Below are 16872 nucleotides of genomic sequence, written 5' to 3' on the forward strand. Positions count from 1 at the left end.
TGCAGCTAACAAATGATGGGAGGCCCTTGCTCATGTCCAGCAAGAAGGCTCAAAACTGGTGGCCTTGTATCCTTCCTAACAGAGGACAGTCCTCTATTTGAAGGTACCCTCTCTTTGAAGGGCTGTCCAGTCCAAGCCTGGCTTAAAAATAAAGAATTACAAGAAGAGAGAAGATGTCTTGAAGTTGCCCATCAATAGTTAGCACCTGGACAGCGGGTGGGTTATACTTTGTTCAGACTTGATTTAAGAAATAATGTGCAACACACTTCAAGAACTTGCCCATGATGCTTGCATACTCAGTGCTTCTACCTGCATGCATGCACTATGAAGAGATGGACCACTGTGTGTTCATGCATTGGGATGTGCAGGCGCAAATCATTGTGTATAACAACTTGCATACTGATTGTGTGAGATTGAATGCCCAGCCAAATGAAAATATCCTACATGGCTTCTGAAATGTACTTAGGCTCAAGCTGTGGCAAATCTCTAATTTAAGGCAGCAAATGAGACTAAGTTACTATAAGCCCTTATTGTTCAAATTATATACCCAGAGGACAAAAGGTTATTTTAGGGAGAATGATAGGACATAGAGAAGGAAAAGGTAGGCTCAAGTTGTCCAGATTTTATAGCTGAAAACTGGCATGCAGAATTTCTCCTTGAAGGTAGCACAATTGCTGAAAAATTGGGGCTAATGTAATGTTTTTAGTGGCTGCATTTTGTAGCTTTTCTTAATAGTCATCAAGCGTATCCATCTTATACAGCATATTACAACAGTCTAGAAAAGGTCTTAAGTGATACTCATCAGTGCCAGAGCTAGGCACATGAGAGAATTTTGAACTTCCATCCATGGTAGAAGTTCCTCCAGCTGAACATATGAAACTGTCTAATTGTGAGGCCACCAACTGGTGAGATCTTTTATAAAAGATGATTTATGGTTATTGAGTTGGATCCAGATCTATGCTAGATAACTAGGCAGGCAGGAGTTGATTTCCCTGCCCCTTCATTCCCACGGCAGCCCTTCCAGCCCCCTGAAAATACTACACAGAGAGTCAGAAGACCCTGCTGAATGGAGTGAGCTGTGGAGGATGGGGGGAAGGGGGTCCCCCAAAATCAGGCAGAGGTCCCTTCCTCTTCTGGAAGGCAGATCCTGGATCCAACCCATTGTTTTTTCACTTCTTTCAAGTTGTAGCCAGTGAAATGGAGACATTAATGGGAGATACAGGACACAGCAGTCACACATCCCTGTGGTATCTAGTTAAATCTAAATCATATGATTGGCCCATCTAACCCAGTATTATCTACTTCCAGGTCTAGTTTCAGTACATTTCATTCTCAGGCAGTTAATGGGGCCAACACTGGATGACTTTGAGCCACCTTTTTAAATTCCCACAACGCTCTTGAGTCATTCCAGGTCATTGTGGGAAATTAATAAGGCAGCTCCAAAACTAACTGGTGCTGATTGCAGTGCTGCTCTGTCAGCTACTGCTGCCACTAAGTAAGTCCACTGTGACCCACTGAGGTAGGAGGGGATCCACTACCTGGGGTGACAATGGAGATCGTGAAGATGTGTACTAGAAAAAATAGTTTCTACACTTCTTGAGCTGCTTTTGTAGTTGACTTGCATTGCATCATGAATTACTACCTTGTTAATTAAGCATCATGGTATTAATAAATTAAAATGACAAAATCAAAGAAGGAACCTGGAAAATAATTAGTAAGTGTACATTCAGAGCTCATGTACACCAGGAAAGCAATTTACACAGGGAAAAGTACAGAGAACTATTATGGAGAAATGTGAGATATTAATAAACCAATAACAAACTGGAAGCTATTTCCATAGTTAAGTGGCATTTGTTTGAAGAATCATAGTTATTAGCAAACTTTTGTTCCTTTGTTATTTCAAGTCACACACACAGGCTTCCAGCATTTCTGCTAGCATTGCTTTAAAGTTTTATTGTTTCATTTCTAACACTTTTTAATGCACCTTTACCCATAACATAAGGACCAACCTACATATTAAAAACAACCATGTATTAAAAAAAAAAAAAAAAAGCTCAGCAGCTGGTTTCTTTGCTGAAAAGCATTGTCAGGATCCTGTGGTTTCTTAGCAGTGAAATCGTAAGTGGAGGAGATGCTTAACTCTTTCCCTGGATGCTGCTTTTCCGTTACACCGTTTGTGGTGCGTAGGTCAAAAAATAATGAGACAGACAACAATAGCTGGGTTTAAACAGGACCACATTTATTTAATGATGTGTAAAGGGGTGGAAATCCTATCGGGCATCTAGTATGGCCTGCTTGCAGGCCCCTCAGGTCGGGCGAGCCATTCATAGCCTGTGGGCAGGCGCTGGACCATTCGCCTTCCCACGGGCCTGCCCCTTGTGGGGTAGGGAGACCTTCCTTTGTCATGTCCTAACTCAGGACACAAGGCTCAGGGTGGGTGAGTAGGGTTGGACCCAAAGGTAAGCCTTATCTCCCAGGCAGGCCATGGTGCTCAAAGCTGGGAGCCTCAGATCTTACCAGTCACCTTGAACAGCGCCTGTGAATGCTCACCAATTCGCAATCCCTCTGGATGCCCGTACCTAGCGCCAAATAAAATGTGACCAAATTGAATCAAATCAACCTATTTATTACTCCCAAGCTGTCTTACAGTGTGGAGTAGGTGAAAAAACATATGCACAAATCAGTACATGAGTAGAAAATTCCTACTTGGCCCTAAATGGCAACCAGCAAGCTCACACTGTCTACAGGGAGGGAGGAAGCCGTGCAGCAAAGAGGAAGCTGAGAGGGGTGAGTCTTTCTTTTAAGACTTCTTAGTCCCCTCCCAGTCTCATGGCCCTGAGGTGCCCAGCCAATGGCGAGCAGGCATGTCTCATTCTCTCCCACACCCACAAAGGCCTCCCCATGCCCAGGCAATGCCGGGCATGGCAGAATGGCACTTCTGTCCTGCAGCAGCTTCTTCTCATGTGTGCAGGAAAGACTGAAAGCTGGACTCTTGCTCTCCCCACACATACATGCACACACACACACACACACACACACACACACACCATAAATGTCACATTAGAAAAAAAAAGCAGCAGAGGCTGGTGGTTCTGATATCAGTGTGGCGGTGAATCCACTCCAGGGCTAGATCTGCACTACTGCTTTATAGTGGTATTGAAGTCCACTGATAATTGTTGGGATGCATTACACATTCCATATACTGCTTCCATAGTGTTATTTCCTGCTTTTTATTCCACATTACCCCAAAACCTCAACAAATGCCATTGTGTGTATTACGAGGTTTAAATGCGCAAAAGAGATATAGCGTTACCATGATGGGATCGTAATGGTTTGAAACAAGATGTAGATCTGGCCCAGGTTTCTGTCAGAACCAGTCAGAACTGTAATGGAGCTATCCAAGGTGCCTGGTTCTGATTGAATCTTGGGCTGTTTCTACACCTGCCTTTTCCCCCGGGATGGTCCCTGTGCATCCAAATGACACACAGGGGATCCCGGGAGCCGGCAGGGACAATCCCCCCATTTGCCTGGGATAATCCTTAGGTGTAGAAAGGGCCGTGGAGTGGTTTCACCACTCCATTAACATCAAAACCAACATTTTTTTTCATTTCATACATCAAGATAATTTTGCCATTTCAGCCAACCTCTATGTTTTCAACAGCTGGCACTTTAAACTGAAAAGATTGGATGTCCACCATTTACTTGTCACTAAAATTGGAGCAGCCATTAAGAGGTTCCCCGTCATCTCATGATATTCATCATGTAGAACAGCCTTCCCCAACCTGGTGCCCTCCAGATGTTTTCATCTGAAGGGCATCAAGTTGTGGAAGGCTGATATATGTTGTCTTCAAGATAACCCCATAAGACAATTAAGAGATGTTGACAGTTTGTATACAAGCATCTATTCCAAGGAATAAAGAAATGAATTCCAAAACACACACACACACACACACACACACACAAAACAACAAAAAACTTTTCCATCAAAGATGGGAGACATTTGTATTTGGCTATGATTGTTAACAAAATCTGACCACATCTATCTAAAGCATACCACTCAAAATGAGCAAGGTTCTAGTGAAACATGAAAAATATGGTTGGAGAAAGAGCTGGTCCCAAGAAAGTTGCCACTAACAGGCCCCATTCGGTGCAAATGCATATAACATCATAGATATTGTCCATCGGTATAACCTTATAGGTTTCACCCAATTCTCCTGCCCATCTACACTGCAGCTGGAAGCACGAATAGGAGACCAATGAAGATGCCCTGGTTTATGCAAGGAATATTGTAGCACTTGTCTCATTCTCTGCTCAAATAAACACTCAGTCATCACATCATCGTAACGGGCAGACAAACTTGAAAGGGGCCTCAGCAAATCAAGCTCCAGGGAATGCCTTTGAAAACAGAACAGTTTTCACTTGCCCTCTAAGCTGTGGAGTATATGGCAGAACACTGCATTATTCCTTTAACAACGAATAGATTTGATTTGTCATTTAATTCTGTTATTATAGTGCTGTTGTCACTTCTAATAAAATGAATGGTTGGGAATTCATTGCTATTATGCATTGATTATTGAAATTGACTATTTTGTGATTTTTGCTAGTTTAGATTAATTATTTGGATTGTATAATGAATGTAATTGTTACTGAATGTTGCTAGGAGTGATATTGTATTTATGATGGGTTGTAAATAACCCCCTTTGCAGCCTGTATCGGGATATACACAAATATACCTGACTTGACTTGCTGCTAGTAAGTGATCAGGGAGGTCAATAGGTAGTTAAGGTTAGGCAGCTTTGCTTTGGAAGGCTATTCCATTATATACAGTAGGTGCCATGGTGAAGAACGCAATGGAGATGAACACATTCTAGGATAGGATTCTTCTGCATGACTGGCATAATCCTTATTTTTTGAGAGGAACTTTTTCATATATCTAGTTGAGTGCTAAAGGCTGCAATCCTGTGAACATTTACCTGGGAATAAGTCCCATTGAACAGTGATGTGTAGTGGGGGGGAACTAAAAGGCTAAAATTCTAGGGGCACTGTTCTTAAATACTCAGACACACCCATCTCAAATAGCCTCAGTTTGGCCCAAGTGTTGTAGGTGGAGGTGAACTTGACGATTCAAGACATTCACCCAGATTACACTTAAAACATCTACTCAAACATCCACTCAAAATTAAATGTATTTTATTAAAGAAAAGGCAAAGTTAAACACAATCACCAACCTTTCACCCAAGCAATGCAAAATTACATACTCACAAATCTTACAGCTGTATACTCACAAATTCTGCACCACTCATATTGACTCTGCAAAGGGATCCTTTCTCTGCAAAGGGACTTCCATCTCTCTCAGGCAAAACCAAGGAATCACTGAGGCCTACATGTTAGGCTCAGAGCAACATCCTGGCTCTCATGCCTGAGGAAAAGGAAATACAACTTTCTTCTCTGTGTTCAGACTTGAAAACCCTTCTCAAAGACAGTGACCATTTATTTTAAAATATTGACGTTTATTGGTCCACATCATCAGTTTAGACCATCCTCTTCCTAGAATGCTTCAGACCTGTGTGATGTAATTGTTTATCCCTCTCCACCGTGCCTGGGTCCAGCTCCAGCTGAGAGCCCCCTCCCTACTGCTACCTACTGTCTCTGGAGAGGCCACCAGTGAGGGAGGAAGCAGCAGCCAGGCACCTCTCCACCGTGCCTGGGTCCAGCTCCAGCTGAGAGCCCCCTCCCTCCTGCTACCAACTGTCTCTGCAGAGGCCACCAGTGAGGGAGGAAGCAGCAGTCAGGCACCTCTCCACCGTGCCTGGGTCCAGCTCCAGCTGAGAGCCCCCTCCCTCCTGCTGTCAACTGTCTCTGCAGAGGCCACCAGTGAGGGAGGAAGCAGCAGCCAGGCACCTCTCCACCGTGCCTGGGTCCAGCTCCAGCTGAGAGCCCCCTCCCTCCTGCTGTCAACTGCAACTGCTGAACTTTCCAACTAAGATTGTAGTGCCTGAATTTGCTTTCCTTTTCCCCCTCCTCCTCCTCCTCCCTCCCAATCCCCTTTCCTTTTGTGTCATGTCTTTTAGATTGTAAGCCTGTGGGCAGGGACTGTCAAGAAATACTTTTGTAAGCCGCCGTGAGAGCCTTTTTTGGCTGAATGGTGGCATAAAAATCCTTAAATAAATAAAAAAATAAAAAATAAATAAACTAGGTATCACTTCTGCTTTTCATGTGGTCAACTCTTTGGTTAACCTCTTTTCTTCTAGACACAGGGATTTTCTAAACCACAACTCTACTTTTCTATAACTCTTTGACCATATATTTCAAAAGGAATACATACATTTGTAACATGTGCAGGACAATTATGACTAATACAGCATATAAAAACTCTCTATATTGGTTTCCTACATGCCCCATTGCTCTCCTACCCAGGAGATCTATCTATCTATCTATCTATCTATCTATCTATCTATCTAAACACATAACCCCCTTCTGTGCCCCCAAAGCTTTTCCCCCTATCCTATGCTAAGGAGCCCTTACACATTACACATATTCAGTAAAATTAGAAGCCAAGAAAAAATCCTTCAATACTGCACCGTAACAATGAAGGGTTATTCCTACACAATTGTGCCCACTGACAAAGCAAGAACAATGGACTTCTTCACCTTGAACAATTATAGAGCAATATTTGACTTATCAGCACTAATAAAGAAGCAGGAGACCCAACTACTGCTCAGCTGAAAAGGAACTAGAAATGGAACTTTCTAGATGCAAGTTACAGTCAGGAAGAACTTTGCCTATATATCTTGTGCCCGGATCTTGCAGTACACGCTATTTTCTGGTGTTACATTTGAGTAGCGTTTATTTTCTAAGGAATGTGAAATGATGCAGTGGGAAAGAATACAAAGTATACAGCAATGATGATTTACATAAGGTCTCCCCACCCCCTACCTCCTTTCCAAATACAGTTAGAATTGGGTAATCGTTCATGAATGACAGAGGCAATAATGCTTTCTGGAGTATATGCTGGAGTGCAGCAAGTAATTAAAATGCCTTTCCACTGTATATTTGAGGGTATTTTGTTTCCGTGAAAGGCAAGAAGAAGCTGCTTGCTTTCAGCAGAGGGATTCGAAGGCATCCCTGGCCTTGGAGGCTAGAGATGGAATTGAAGGCAGGCAGGCGGCAGGCAGTACTCAGCCCAGACACATATTCACTAGGTTGCCTTAAAAAAAACCCACCTCTCTCATCCTCAGTCCAACCTAACTCCTACCCCCAAAATCTACAATATGGGAGTAATAATGGCCTCTTTCATGGGACTGTTTTAAAAAACATAGTAATAGTGTACATGAAGGACTCTGAACACTTGTTGAAATGGATCATATAAAGCAGGTGTGGGCAATTTGTGGCCCTCTGGATGTTTTGACTGACAACTTCAATAATCCCTAGCCTGCAGGGCCAATGGTATTCAGCGTGTTCAATGGTAATGCTGCTGCTGCTGCTGCTGCTGTTGCTATTGCTTCATTTTATGATTGTAAAGTGCCCTGAGAGCTTTTGCCAGCTGGGGAGTATACAAATCTAATTAATAGTAATAAAAATAATGAATTACCATGGGAGTTGTAGGTCAAAACATCTGGGCAGCATCCTGAGCTATTGCATCATTATTTGACATTTGTATGACTACTGCAGTCCCTTACCATACTAAAAAAAAACCAATCCTCCTTACAGTAACCTATTTTATAAAATGTATAGTTCTGTATGGCTACATACATTAGATAGGGTGACCATATGAAAAGGAGGACAGGGCTCCTGTATCTTTAACAGTTGCACAGAAAAGGGAATTTCAGCAGGTGTCATTTGTATATATGGGGAAATCTGGTGAAATTTCCTCTTCATCACAACAGTTAAAGCTGCAGGAGCCCTGCCCTCTTTTAAATCTGGTCACTCTAGTATAGGTCTTGCAGCTTTAACTGTTGTGATGAAGACAGAATTTCACCAGGTTCTATTATTGGCTATTTGCAGCATAACTTGATTTGCTTGTAAAATCCTGTTGCAATTTCCTTTTTCCAGCTCCTTTGAACTTACTAGTAAACTGGCACTAGAATCATTTGAGGTGGTCTTTTTGCTTTCTGGTTTTTCCTCCTTTCTAGATCCTGTACTGTTAAGTTGAACTGTCTGCTTTTGTGTAAAAGTATCAAAGGAGAGTTTAAGAACCTCAAATTGTCTGGCAATTTTTTCTAGGCGTTCATATATTAACAGTGTGAGCTGTTAAAAGGCACTGTTTTGTCACAAAGTCTGAAGGGTATAATTGCTGTTCAGTATGTTGTATCTTCTCTGTAATGAGTGATTTCTCGGAAGCAGACTTATCTACCCCATTTGACTCTAAGGACACTCCTTCCTGATACACAAATGAATTATTGCCAGAGTTTTCCGCGGATTCAGGTAAAAGCTCAATTTCTATATCCAAAGCTGAAAAACTATTAGCAGTAGGAATTGAAAACACTAAGTTTGAGTCTGGGATACTCACAGTTAAGTACATATTCTCATGAAAACTTTCATATTTTTTGGGAAGAGAAAATCAAAGAATTTATCACAGCGTTTTGAATAAAATGGATGGTTCACACAGGAGACCATGAAAGCATGACTTCCTTGTTCCTGCTTAGATTTCTAAAAGTTTCCAATCTACTGGAATTTCTAGATGAACAGTTGGACTGTCTTTGAATAGAGTCTGAATACTTCAGCTAGTACAAAATATGGTGGCAACACTATTGGCTGGAACAAGGCAATATGATTCTATGACATCAGTATTGTATCACCTTCACTGGCCCAGTTTCAACACAGAAAGCCCTTCACAGCCTGGAACCATAGTTTTTGAAGGCTCACGTCTTCCTCCATATATTTGTACCCAAGCCCTGCTACGATCATCAGTGGAATCCCAACTTTAAGTCTGTCCTATGTAGACAAATGGCCACAAGATCAAGGGCCTTCTTAGCAATAGCCCCCCCCCCCCGCCCCCAGTTCTTGAATATCCACCTCAGAGAGATCTACCTGGCACCTGATTTAATGTATTGTTGATCCCAGGCAAAGACCTTATTATCTTCAGAGGCTTTTTTTGTATGTTGCCCTGATAAAATGTGTTATAGGGCGACTAAGGCCATAGCTAGACCTAAGGTTTATCCCTGGATCATCCAGGGGTCAAACCTGTTCATCTAGGTGACACACAGGGGATCCAGTGCTCAGGCAGGGGCGAACCCGGGATTATCCCAGCATAAACCTTAGGTCTAGCTGTGGCCTAAGAAATGACATGACATGACATGACATGACATAACATGAAATGGAAAGAAAGAAAGAAAGAAAGAAAGAAAGAAAGAAAGAAAGAAAGAAAGAAAGACATTCCTCTCTGTTGGTCTAAGGAGAAGCCAGGTACTGCTTGAAAGAGGATAACTAAGTAGGAGTTTTGGAAGTGGAGCTGAGAGAAGTAAGAAGGGGGTCCTGCGAAGTTGAAGCTTCTAGCTTCTATAGTAAACGGGAGGCTTCCTCCCCATTCACTCCATCTTGTGCGAACCTCAAATTGCAGCTGCTTTAATTCCAGGAAGAGTGTCCACATCATCATTGCCTGTGCTTCAAATAATCTCTGCATCTATAAGCCGAGCTCCCCCTTCATGGGGAGTGGTGAGCTGTGGAGGCGATCAGGCTGGCAGCGAAGGGAGAAAGGCTGGTGAAGAGTGGTGGCACTGTCCCAGCACATCACAGCAGCAGCAGCATCTCCTTACCAGGAGGGGCCTGCTGAGCCAATCAGTGTGATGATGGGGTGGGGCCAAAGAGGCGGACCCAGCAGAGTGTGATGCCCCCCTTTGTTCTGCCTCCAGTTCAACCTGAGGCTCCCGAAGGCAGACATCCCATGAGGCTCCAGGATTGCACCCACCCACACCCAGCAGTAAGATGTGTTGCAGTGGCAGACGTAGTCACCAGTTAAGGGGGCTGGGAAGGAATTTTACCTCCACAGCAGTTGGCAAAGACTGAGGAGGGTTTTTGCCTTCCCCATTACAAGATTAATTCCATTGTAATTAAGTTGATTTGGACTATCAGTAAATTCTTTGTGGATGCTTCAGTTTATAACATTTGTCACAACTTATGTAGGCATGATAAGCATTGGACTGGATTCACTGGTGAGGGTTAGTGGGATTGGGCTCCCTGCTCCCTTATGGTGGGGATTCTTGTAAGGGATCTCGGGGATGCGACACCAATACCAGACCAGCATGGGGGCTGTGAGATGGCTACGTCCGTGGTGGAGGAAAGGTGTTCACATTAGCAGTCTGTGCCATGGTGTACCCTTGGCACTTCTATTCATCACCAGTGCTCCTGGCATGTGGGCCAGGAAGGGGAATCAGTTACCAGAAGGGTGGGCTGATTACAGGATACACACCCTAGTCGCCACCAAGCCTAATCAAGTGAATCTATAAAGTTGTGGCCTATTTATTATCCCAGCTATGCCCGTGTGGCTGTTTGTTCTCATCCCTTCACCAATTGGATCCAATTAAGCACTGCCCCCCACAATTCCTCCCCTCCCTCACTGATCAGACAGGGTATCTGAGGTTGAAGAGGACTTGGTGGTAATAGCTGGGCTAAAATTGGGGCACACCCAGAAGCCCCTGCCCCAGAAAATTCAAGATGGCAGCAGCAGATACTGTTTCCAGTTTCACAGATGTCAGTCCTTCTTAGTTCAGAAGTTTCTAATGGGCAAACAGAATTCAAGCCTGTGGCTTGATGTTGATACCTCCTCCTGCCACGGCAATGGTATTGTAGGTGCTGAGACTTTGAATGCCATTATGGGTTGCTGTACACAAAGCCCTCTCCATGTGAAGGCCATTCCACAAGGCTCCATGTGGTAGTTCTCTTGCTAAACATGAAAAGCACATACCCTGATTCCCACATGTTGAGTCATTTCAAGCAGCCTCTGCAAAATAGCCCTTTCATCTATATTTGTAAAAGAGTGATTCAACTTTGACTTTAATACAGTCAGGATTTCACCCCCTACCTGCCTTACATCCTGCTAGCTGAATAGAAATAGAAGCTTTCACATTAAACGGTGAAAGGATTTCTGAAAACAGTATTTGAATAATCTTTTAAATTTCCTCACCACCGTGTTGCAGTATTGTGCTGCTGAAAATATTTTAATGCACTTTGTGGATTAAAACATGACATTTTAGTGGCTTAGTACATTTATCTCCATCCAACAAGATGTTACTAAAAAGATTCATCTGCCATTCCATTAAATGTTTCCCCCCCCAAAAAAAAATTGTATCTCATATCTGCATCTTAAAATACACTTCTCAATATTTAGCATTCACCAGCAAATGTAAACATATTTTCATACAAATGATGGCTGCAGTCTGTTTATTTTAGCCACATTAGTAGAACTGTAATATCTTTATTTTTCAACTGGGTAGTAAATAGATGTAGTCCAAGAGATTGGGACAATTTATTTGCAGAATACAACCAATTCTTTGCTGGTGATGTTTTATTGTTGTTGTTGTTTTAACACTCCATGGGACACATATGAAATGGTGCTGCTTATGCATTCCTGGTAGTGAAAGAGAGAATTATATAGGGTGACTGAAACGAAATGCAAAATACATTTTTATGTTAATTCCCAGCATACCTAAGGCAATAGCCATGGGGAGGCCATAGAGCAGAGAAGCTGGTTGTCTAAAAGATGTTCCAGAGACCCTTTCTTTCATTCAAAAATAAAAGGCAAATGTCTAGCTGGTGTTTCTACTTTTTTAAGATGCTTTTTAAGAGTGTTTGGGCTAATATTTAATAATGCTCAGAATAGATAATAATCCTGAGAGCCTGTGTATTGGTTAAAGGGTTGGACTAGGACCAGTGAGACCCAGGTTCAAATCTATACTCAGCATATCACTGCAGGGTCTCCTTTTCATACAATACGGTCCCTGTTTGTCAATTACGTTAATGGAACTGTTGGTAGATCCAGGTCCCTGTTAACTTCACTCCAGGCCACCCTAACTATTGAACCTTGATTGAAATTGGAATTAGTAATATATTCATACAATACAGACAATGTAATGGCTCTGTCTGAAATATTCTTGTAAGTTATTTCTGTGTTATTTCATCACAGAGAAACAACCACCACACTTGTAATGTTATTAACGTAACTTTATCTTATTTTGAAATTAAGTATATATACACACACACATACATATTACAGCAGCCACGATAGTGGCTGCTGTATGTTAAGGCCCATCAGTAATCTGAGCATTCCACCATTATAATTTATTTAGCGGGGGGGAAGGGGAATTTAGGGTCCTAAAATGAAAACTATTTCAGGAATCTTTCTGAAACGCGGTACTGCCAGAAAGAAATGCTGGCTTTACATTCCCTGCGCGTTTCAGGGAGATTCCTGAAATATTGAGGTCTGGGTGGGAGTTTAAAGGAGAAAAAGGGAGAGAAAGTCTGTCCGTCACAATCTGCTTTGTTTTTCTCGGGGGGTGGCGACTTTTTTTTTGCGCACTCGTAGCGCAAAAGGGGAAGCCTCCCGGGGGAATGCATAAACAGGATTAAATTCCCCTATCCATCCGATTGATGGAATGGCCTTTCTTTTTTCGAAAGACCGTTCCATCAATTTTTAATTAATTTTTAAAATCCCCATGTTTCTCAATGGGGAATCTGATAAGCTCACGCATGCGCGTGAGCTTCAGAATCCCCAGAGGGAAACGGAGAAGCAGGGAGAGCGCGGCCGGCGCTCATCCCCGACGGGCCAGGTAAGTGGGGTGAGGGAGCTTGCCTCCCAGGCCGGGGGGGGGGGGGGAAGCGGAGACTTACCGTCCTCCTCCACTGTCCGTCGCAAGATTAAATTTACACCATGGCTTTAAGCGGAAGTAAAGGCCAAGGTCTTTACTTCCGCTTAAAGCCACGGCCTAAATTTAATCTTGCGACGGACGGTGGAGGACGGTAAGTGATGTTGTGCGGGGTGGGGAGGGGTGATTTCCTGGTCCCCGCTGCTGCCTACCGCTGCAGTGGCGGGAGGCCAGGACCGGGTTTTGGGGGGAATCCCCTGGGCCGCGCCGCCGCCCCGTAGTTGCTACGGTGGCGGCAGGCCGGGCCCTGCGGGACGGGACTGGGCCGCGCTGGGGCATCCGCGCGGTCACTTACGTTCCTATGATCACTTCACGGTCCAGGCTTAGAAGGCAAGACGGAGGGTTGGAGCCGGATGCTTTAGAGCGCTAAAGCGTCTGCCTCCAACTCCCCGTCCTGGCTTCGAAGCCTGGACCGGGAGGTGATAATAGGAACGTAAGTGACCGCGCGGTGGGGGGGGGGGTGGACGGTGGGGGGGGGGCCCTAGCTGGGTGGGAGGGGGAGGAGAGGAGGTATTACTTACCTTTCTCCGTTCACCTCCCGGTCCAGGCTTCGAAGCTAGGACGGGGAGTTGGAGGGGGACACTTTAGAGTGCTACACCATCTGGTGCACCGCTCTAAAGAGTCCACCTCCAAACCCCCGTCCTGGCTTCGAAGCCTGGAACGGGAGGTGAAGGAGAAAGGTAAGTGACCGCGCGGTGGAGGGATGTTGGAGAGTGGAGGGGGGGCCCTAGCCGGGGGGGGGGGAGAGAGAGAGAATTACGTTACCTCCTTCCTCGTCGCAGGCCCGCTGGGAAATGGAGTTTTCAGCATAAGAGGAAGTGACGTCACTTCCTCTTATGCTGAAAACTCCATTTCCCAGCGGGCCTGCGACGAGGAAGGAGGTAACGTAATCCTCTCCCCCCCCCCCCCCGCATGTGTGTATATGTATCCCCTGGCCTCCGCTGCTGCCTACCGTGGCAGCGGCGGGAGGCTAAGACCTGCTGGTGTGTGTGTGCGGGGAGGGATTCCGCGCGATGGGCCCCCCCCTCACTCCCCAACGTCCCCCCACCCCGCGCTCCCTTACCTCCCTTCGCTCTCCGCCTGCTCATAGAATAGCAGAGTTGGAAGGGGCCTACAAGGTCATCCAGTCCAACCCCCTGCTCAATGCAGGAATCAACCCTATTATTATTATTATTATTATTAATTATTTATTTATTTATTTATTTATTTATTTATTTATATAGCACCATGACTGTACATGGTGCTGTACAAAGTACGCAGTAAATAGCAAGACCCTGCCGCATAGGCTTACAATCTAATAAAATCATAGTAAACAGTAAGGAGGGAAAGAGAATGCAAACAGGCACAGGGAAGTGTAAACAGGCACAGGGTAGGGTGAAACTAACAGTATAAAGTATTATTAATTCCAGTGGGTAGTACTACTGAAAGCAAGCTCTGATGCATAAGGAATGGGCCTCTGCCCTTATTCTTTGGTACCTTTTGATGATCGCATGTATAATTGATGGGTTTAACTTGCATCTAACTTTTATATGGAGGACGAAGAATAAAACGGGGAGGAGGATTATGTACACTATCTTGGGTTCTTTGGAGGAAAAAGGCCGAATATAAATCCATTAGATGGCATGAGGAAAGGAAGGTTTACTGCAGTGCATGTTTACTCAGAAGTAAGTACCAGAGTTCAGTGGACTTATTCCCAAGAAAGTGTGTATAGGATTTCTTGGCCCGATAGAATTAAGTGTCTAGTTCTGCCTATTATTTACTGTCTTTTAGACAGGTCTCTTTTAGGCTTAGTAACAACAGGTAGTTCTTTTAAGAAAGCAAGAAGGATCTTGTTACCTACAATCCTATGCATCTTTAGACAGAAAAACCTACAATCCTATGCAAGTTTAGACAGAAACTCAGATGTATAAAATAGTTGTCGGCACTTTTGGAACAATCTATACATAGGGTGACCAAATGAAAAGGAGGACAGGCTTCTTGTATCTTTAACAGTTGCATAGAAAAGGGAATTTCAGCAGGTGTCACTTGTATGTATGCAGCACCTGGTGAAATTCTCTCTTCATCACAGCAATTAAAGTCACAGGAGCCTTCCCTCTTTTGTATCTGGTCAAGAGGGCAGGGTTCCTGCAGCTTTAACTGTTGTGACGCAGAGGGAATTTCACCAGGTGCTGCATGCATACAAGTGAGACCTGCTGAAATTCCCTTTTCTATACAAGTGTAAAAGATAGAAGAGCCCTGTACTCCTTTGAATTCATCACCCTAGCCACATGGAAAGGTATATGGGAGAAACCTTTTTTCCCTCTTGCAAGCAACCCAAGGTGGCATACATAGTTCTCCTGTTGTCCATTTAATAGCCACAACAACCCAGTGAAGTAGGTGAGGCTGAGAGTCAGTGATTGGTCCAAAGTTAGCCAGTGAGCTTCATGATCAAGTGGGGACTAGAACCTGCCTGACACACTAACCATTGCACTACACTGCCACATATTTGGGTTTGAGTGTGTGTGTGAGAGTGAGTGAGAGAGAGAGAGAGAGAGAGAGAGAGAGAGAGAGAGAGAGAGCGAGCGCATAAACTACCCCAATCATAGAATCATAGAATAGCAGAGTTGGAAAGGGCCTACGAGGCCATCCAGTCCAACCCCCTTTTCTACGCAACTGTTAAAGGTACAGGAACCCTGTACTTCTTTGAATATGGTCACTCTACAGGAGCGAGACATGCTAAATCCAGCAGTGGCTTGTGATTCTGATGTCAGTGGGGTGGTGAATCCGCTCTAGGTTTCAGTTATAGCCAGTCAGAACTACAAAGGAGCTACAAGGCAAAGATAAAATATAAATATAAAATACATGTGACCATGAAATAGATGGCTATATAAAGTCACATCTGTGTTTTGTGAAAAAGCAAGTTGAGTTTTTTTGGAGGGAGGTGTTGTTTATTAAAAACACTTTCTGGATACAGTAAGTACACCCGAACGCAAAAGTCCGTGACAAAAACTGCAACAAACTCAGGTTTTACACTAACTAATACATTAGTATTCTATCTAACTTACCACTAATACACTCATGTATCTATCACTAAAATTTATAATTTTTAATTTATAAACATTAAAGAATCCAATCCTCTTCTTAATGCAGGAATTCAGCTGGTAGGGTTGGCAAAACGTCCGGCCTCCAGTTATCGTTGCATGTTTGGCTCACATCAGCCACAGGCAATGCACTCTGCCCATGTTCATAGAATCATAAAATAGCAGAGTTGAAAAGGGTCCTATGAGGGCATCTAGTCCAACCCCCTTCTTAATGCAGGAATTTAGCTGGCAGTTAGGGAGAACTTCCTCCCTCCAGTTATCGTTGCATGTTTGGCTCACATCAGCCACAGGCAATGCACTCTGCCCATGTTCATAGAGTCGTAGAATAGCAGAGTTGAAAAGGGGGCCTATGAGGGCATCTAGTCCATCCCACTTCTTAATGCAGGAATCCACCTGGGATTCATCACAACATTTAAAGTCACAGGAGCCTTGCCTCTTTTGTGTCTGGTCAAGAGGGCAGGGCTCCTGCAGCTTTAAATGTTGTGATGAAGAGAGAATTTCACCAGGAGGTGCATGCATACAAATGACAACTGGTGAAATTCCATGTTCTGTGCAACTGTTAAAGATAAAGGAGCCCTGTACTCCTTTGCATATGGTCACAAGGGGGGGCTGGTGACTCTGATGTCAGTGGGTCTATGAATCCGTGGGTATATGCATAGGATTGTAGGATTTTATGTCTAACCTTGCATAGGATTGTAGGATTTATGTACACACGGATTCATAGCCCCACCGACATCGGAGTCACCAGCCCCCTGCCCCTGTGACCATATGAAAAGGAGCACAGGGCTCCTGTATCTTTAACAGTTGCATAGAAAAGGGAATTTCAGCAGGTGTCATTTGTATATATGGAGAACCTGGTGGAATTCCCTCTTCATCACAACAGTGAAAGCTGCAGGAGCCCTGCCCTGTTTTAAATGGAGTCACTCTAGTAT

Source organism: Elgaria multicarinata, chromosome 7 (assembly GCF_023053635.1).
Source record: "Elgaria multicarinata webbii isolate HBS135686 ecotype San Diego chromosome 7, rElgMul1.1.pri, whole genome shotgun sequence".
Taxonomy (NCBI): Eukaryota; Metazoa; Chordata; class Lepidosauria; order Squamata; family Anguidae; genus Elgaria; species Elgaria multicarinata.